This window comes from Henckelia pumila, chromosome 2 (assembly GCF_033568475.1).
Source record: "Henckelia pumila isolate YLH828 chromosome 2, ASM3356847v2, whole genome shotgun sequence".
Classification (NCBI taxonomy): domain Eukaryota; kingdom Viridiplantae; phylum Streptophyta; class Magnoliopsida; order Lamiales; family Gesneriaceae; genus Henckelia; species Henckelia pumila.
Genome location: NC_133121.1, coordinates 163,802,235 through 163,809,859, shown reverse-complemented (window position 1 = coordinate 163,809,859; position 7,625 = coordinate 163,802,235).

Genomic DNA, 7,625 nt, shown 5'->3' with positions numbered 1-7,625 from the left:
ATTTACATGTGTGTATGTATATTTCCATCATATTTTCAGCATCTAAGGTCAAAAACTTCATATTCTTCCCTGGAAATTTTATCTTCAAGCTCCGATTGGTAAGATCCTTCCGTTAGATTTCAAATCCGAGCACATATTCGCGATCCATGCTTCAAGAGCTACAAAGTGACGTAAGTTTATTTTTGATCTTGCATGTTTCAAAATTGTGTTGTTGGGAGAAATCAGAATTGATCATAGCTATGCATTCTTGAAGTTATATGCATGAATATATCGAAGTCGGATCGAAGAACGAACGCCGTTTGCAATTACTATGATTTTCAGCTTATGTTCAAAATTCCCAACTTCTGATAAGCTGATATATGATGCTATATATTCTGATATATGTTTGTTTTGAGTTGAAGTAGATTGATATATTGTTATATTTGAGTTTTGGTTTCCGATTTTTATACCGTTACACCGCCGGTTCAAGAATTGATTCAATTTCGAGTCTTGTTGATTGAGCTGAACATGATATGAGTTGATTGCTGATATATGTAGCATATGTACACTTTGTTTCAGATTAATATTTAAGTTTGACGGCTTGAGAATTCAGCTTCGAACCGAGAAAGAATAGCTCAAGATTGTCCAGACTTGGAACCTCTACAAGTCACAAAAAAAGGTATAAGCAGATATTGATAAAGCTGGGATAGAACACTTGAGATGGATAGGATTCTCGAGTTTCCCAATCTAAATCACATACATAGATGTTTATGTTCTCTTACTTGCTATACATGTTTTTGTGGTTTGAATGTTATTTGTTTCTTGATTTGAACATTTTACATCATTGATTATAGCATGATGTATCAACTTTTGTATGCATTCATCTTGAGCCACAAACCAAGAAAGCATAGACGGCCGAACAACCTAGATTGCAAAAGACGTTTGTAGGGCTATAGCTGAGTGGTATGGAATGCAGATTTACTTCCAGAGCTAGATGAATCACTATAGTTGCACCAAATTCAAGATATTGAGATACTTGACGTCACCTCGATTGGTAGAGTCGGTGGTATGCTTGAGATTTTATTCCCCGGAATACCAAGAACCAAGATTTTATTGATATCAGATTTGATAGCCCATTTTTAAAACATGCATCGCAATCATGATTATTATATTGCATGTTATGTCATTTATACTGGAAATTATATTCTCACCGGAGATATCCGGCTGTTGCTTTATTTTGTATGTGTACATGGCAACAGGTGGGGCAGGAGCTAGTCAGAACCGACGTGGGTAGCTTGAGTTAGAATCTTAGCCGCGGGACTCGGACTTTAAGAAGATGTCATGTTGTATAGACTTTGCTAAACATGTTTAGAAGACAAGAACTTGTTTATGTTGAAGAATATCAACCTATGTAGTCTTGTGTATGTTTCTATTCGTCGAGTACTCGTTTATGCTCGAGATTTCATGTATTCTAGATGATTAGATTTATGTTTGAATGCACGTATATTATTTAGTAGCTTGATGAAGATTGAGAGCATGTTCATGCCATTTTTCAGACTAGTAACATGCACGTGCGTCGCACGTGAGTATATATAATTTATTTAAAATTTGTGGATAATATTAGTTATAAATATTTATAATATTTAATTTATTTTCAAAATTTAAAATCTACTCTTTTAACATTGTACGAAATAAATATTAATACTGTGAAACCAATAAACTATTTAAAATAAAAAACTAAATATCATATTTAAATCGTTAATGTTGTTTTAAAAAAAATGACATACATGTGTGTATGGAACTGAAAGAGTACAAAACTTAATTAAAAAAACGAATAGAAAACTTTTTCTAGGAGTTTTGGAAATACTTTAAATGATGAATGCATATATTTCTCAAATTTAATTGTCAAGATCTCTGTTCTTTATAATTATATAAATCTAAATACCAAACTCTTTGGAAATACTTTAAATGATGAATTTCTCTAATTTAATTGTCAAGCTCTCTGTTCTTTGTAATTATTTAAATCTTCATCAACGTTCTCTAATACCATGATAAATGTTGTTACAACTTACATATCAATTGATATTATCTTTGTACTGTTATTTATCAAATTCCTCCATCTCTCATATTCTGAATTGAGATGCAATATGGTTTATCTTTTATCCACACACTATTAGACAATAGTTACTACAGAGTCACCGGCTTTCGCTATAACTCTTTTAATAAACACATCTGATGAACTAAAACCAAACTCTACAAAATCGACTCACATACTAAGTGATATATATATATATATAAGAAGGTTATTTACAAAACCCAAAGAAACCTCAAGTATCGATCAACTTATATGAAAATTATAAATTTGACACTCCAATCCCTAAAAATATAAGAAAGCTGGAAAGAAAACCAAAAGAACAAAAACCAAAATAGTTAGTCTATAAATAGAAGACAATCGAATATTAGAGTATTAATTGGAAGACTCTAACAACATGCATGTCTTGTGGCCCGAAAAATTAAACCTAAAGTTGATGTAGCCAATGGCGGAGCCAGAATTATCAATTTACCCGGGTTAAAATTTTAAGCCCTCAAATGCTTTAATTTTTTTAATTGAGCTACTCGGGCTAATAATACATTATTCCAAAATTATTCAAAATCATATTTAAAAATTTTCAAATTTTTTTTCCACCCGGGCTTTATACATAGCTCCGTTTGTGGATGTAGCATACTGCTTCTACCTTCTATAAGAATTTGATAACTTTTGACAACATGCAATGGGAACCACCCAAAGAGCCGATGGTGCAAAGAAGTTAACTTATTCCATCCACTCTAAGTTTTGTTGGGCCACACGACATGCTGTCAGTTACAAGTACTTTCAAGACACATTAATTATTAGCTGAATGTGTCCTCATCATAATTAAAATTATCAGTGTCCAACCGTAACCATTTGATAGCAAAAAACATTCGCAAAAATATAAATATGAATTCTATTAATAATCTTTGCGAATAAATCCATTCAAGTAACATTAATGATTATTGTATATTTTAATTGTCCGCCACATTTAGTTACAAGTACTCAATCAATATAATTTATATTGTTCAAATTTATGTATAATTATTTTTTTCTATTATACTATCCTACATTATTCTAGTATTGGAAGTTAATATATACTAAAAAAATATCTATATATAAAATTAGAAAGATAAAATATTTAAAGATAAGTTATCGATTACTTTTTAATTATTATTATATAAGTACATATTATTTATGTAACTTTACATAAAATATGGAATAAATGACAAAATTTTTAATTAAAAAATTTAAAATTTTATTTTTTTATTCACACTTTTGGATAAGTAATAATATATAATAGATAAGTAAAAAAATTTTTTCTCATAGATGTTCATATAAAATACATTGATACTTTATCACACTAAAAAAATACAAATGAAAAATAAAAAAGATAAAAATGTTTAAAAGTAAGTCATCAAAATCCTTTTTCATTAAAATTTTGTTTTTTATTCACACTTTTAGATAAATAATAATAGATAATAGATAAGTTAATTTTTTATTCCCATAGATATTCATATAAAATACATTGATACCTAATTATTACACTAAAATATATAAATGAATAAAAATATAAAATATTTAAAAGTATAATTCATCGAATTTTTTTTCATTAATTCTTTTTTTATTAATTATCAATTAATGAAAAATGAAAGACTAAATATAGTAGTAGATGTGCAATAAATCTATCTACCCACTAATTGCAATTAAGTTATAGTCATAAATGTATATAACATAAATATATTATATTTAATACATAGAATATATATTTACTTTTATATCCCTATATATATTTATGTAACCTATATAAAATGTGAAATAGAAGGACAAAGTTGTCAATTCACAATTGTAAAACTTTGCCCTTTTATTCACACTTTTAAATAGATATAGGTATAGATAGATATAGATTTATTCACACATTTAAGTAGGTATAGATTATTAATTATCATCAAATGAAAAATGAAAGACTAAATATAGTAGTAGATGTGCAATACATCAACCAACCCACTAATTGCAATTAAGTTATAGTCATAAATGTATAAAAAAGAAAAAAAATAAAAAAAAGAAAAAAAAAACATAAATATATTATATTTACTACATATAATGTATATTTACTTTTATGCCATAGCTAAAATGAGACTATTTACTTTTATATCCCTATATATATTTATGTAACCTACATAAAATGTGAAATAGAAGGACAAAGTTGTCAATTCACAATTGTAAAACTTTGCCATTTTATTCACACTTTTAAATAGGTATAGATATCTAATTATTACACTAAAAATATATAAATGAATAAAAATATAAAATTTTTAAAAGTATAATTCATCGATTTTTTTTTCATTAATTCTTTTTTTCATAAATTATCATCAAATGAAAAATAAAAGACTAAATATAGTAATAGATGTGCAATAAATCAACCTACCCACTAATTGCAATTAAGTTATAGTCATAAATGTATATAACATAAATATATTATATTTAATACATAAAATATATATTTACTTTTATGCCCTAGCTAAAATGAGACTATTTACTTTTATATCTCTATATATATTTATGTAACCTACATAAAATGTGAAATAAAAGGACAAAGTTGTCAATTCACATGCAATTGTAAAACTTTGCCCTTTTATTCACATTTTTAAATAGGTATAGAAGATATAGATTTTAAAGCCTTAGAAATTCTAAATTTTTTTAGTAGGGCACATACTCTGTACAAACGTCCGTGCATAAGTCCGTGTGGGTTGTACTCGAGGCAGTAACTTGGAAATTTTGAGATTCTGAGCACGGACATAGGCACGGAGTTCGTGTAGAAAACAGAAACTTGAAGTTTTAGTGTAATTTTGATGCACGAACCTCAGCACGGAGGTGCATGGCACGGGGTCCGTGTACCTTGCAACCGTAGAAGTTTGGCTACAGGTTAATGCACGGATCTATACACGGACATGTGCACGGAGTCCGTGTGTATTTTTTTTAAGCTTGACTACAGGTTAATGCACGGATCTGTACACGGACATGTGCACGGAGTCCGTGTGTATTTTTTTAAAAAAATTTATGCTTTGATTATTTTATATCAAGTTTGATTCAATCATGTTATTTATTAATTGCCCCTAAAATGAGATTAGCAAACCCGAGGCTCCACAACATGTTTCCAGGCTTGGAGAGCTAAGAATGCATTGAAAAGTCAAGGGTTTGGAAGTGGTGTGGAATAGTTTGATGCTTGCTGGGATGGTTTCGTGAAGAGGAATATAAGGCAGAGGATCGTGAAAATGGTTAAAGGATTGATCTTTATTTTTCGTTTGCTGCTTTAAATTAGGGTTCACGTAGATAAGTGACGTGTGGATGAGGGACTTTTAAGTGGGGGTGAAAGATCACGTGAGCAACACATGTTCATTCCGTTAATTCAAACGAAGAGAGTTAATGGGAGGATATATTTGAGACACATGTGCAACGATAAGGGACATATTCAACCCACTAAATTCTTTAGGGATATATTTGGGACACGACCGAAATATTAAGGATATTTTAATGAATTATCCCTGCATGACATTTAATTTATATATGTAGCGTTTGTGCATATATCATGCACTAGTAAATATTAAAAAAAAAAAGGAGAGATTTTAAAAAGAAAACTGAGATGCCATGGGTCTTTTAGTTTAGCGCCACCATGCATAAAAAATTGAATAAAATTTATTTAAATAGATAAATTTGAAGGGTGGATTGTGCCTCGTTCATCCTTGACTTGTGATGTACTATTTTAGATTGCATGAATGGATATACTTTTGCTTATAAAGAAACCAAAAATAATACTCCAATAAACACTGGATAATTGAAACCCAAAAATATTATTGGACAAGTATTAACTCCTAAGTTAAAACTGATTAATAATGATTTTGAAAACAATAATAATATTTACAATTAAAGAGAATTTTCATGGTCGGATCTGTTGGATCATAAATCAACGTTGGGTTTATATGTAAATAATTATGTGTTCTGGACTGTCAAATAAAGTTAGCCCATAAAAGTGATCTAAATAAGGTTTTGGTTTATTTGGGCTTTAATGTATCTAATAGGGTGTGACCTTTAATGTGTAGATACTAGTGGGCTTTTTTATTTGATTGATGGGCTTAAATAGAATTCCAAAATATAAATAAAGGGTTATGGTCCCCAGATCACACGACGTTGATGTGATTCTATTCTATTCACATCGATAGTTAGAGAGCGTGAGAGAACTGAAGGAACTCTCAAGGCAAATCGTGTTGATCTGGAAGGCCAAACCATGCAGATCTACATCGGTATCAATTGTTAAGAATTAAGGTACGCTTCCCGCTTCAGTTTACAGTTTTAATCTTGATGATTTAACATGATGATTCTGACTTTAAGTTTATAGGAAATTTTCCCCGACTAGTGGTATTAGAGCCACTCATGTTTAAATCATTGAGATAAGGTTTATATTCGATTTGCTTTAATCGAAAACAGAAAATTTTGTTTTGAATCGAAGTCGAATTTCTAGACCAGTTTTTTTTTATATTTATTTTCGGATTTATATAAAAAAAACTGGAAATTCGATTTTGTTTGAATTAGAGTTCAGGCCGCCGGAAATCAGGCCAATCGACCGATCTACAGGCCGTTTCCGGCGGCAAAACATGAGGCATTTTCTTGCCCACATCGAGGTGCCTAAGAAAGTACAGATATATTGCCGGAATCCGCCTTGAACTAGTCGAATCTCGAAGCCAAAGCTTTGCCTGAAATTTGTGCGCGAGCTTCGAAGAAAATGGGTGAAATCCGACCGATCAAGGGATAATCGGGACAGGTGATGGTGCCGTGGTGGTCGCCTCCATGTTCTCTGTCATCGGTCTGTGGTGATCGGTCGGATTAAGGAAGACGGCGGCGGCATCTAGATGAGGAAGATGATGGGTTAGAGTTTTTTTTTTTTTTTTCTATTTTTGGCAATTTTCGAAAATTTAAAAAAAAAAAAAATTTTTGAAAAATAAAGGAAACGAAAATATTTTAGATTTTTGGTAAATTTTTCTAACCCATCATGTATATATATATATATATATATATATATATATATATATATATATATATAATATATATATATATATATATATTTTTTTGATAAAGCTTAATTCGGTTATAAACCCATTTTATTTTGGGTTTTAAGAATAATTTGGCTTAAGTATAAATTTTCAATTATTCAAATAATGATAAGGTTATTTTTATATATTTTAAAATAAATTGATTAAAATCAATTTATTTTGAAATATAAAAAGCTTGTATATGTAATTTTTTATGAATATTAATCGACCCAAAGGAAGATTTAATATTTAATATGATTACATATGTGTTTATATAAGGGTAAAAATGTGATAGTTATTCGGTTTTCATGTGAATAATAATCGGCCCAAAGGAAGATTATTATTTGACATGTTATTTACTATCAATTTTCGGTATCCTTTATGAGGTTTGCATTATTTGAATTAATTGATTATTTTTTATGGATTAAGTTTATCCGGTCAATATACATGGGTCAGTTAATTTTTGAATATACGGAAATTCAACCCGAAAA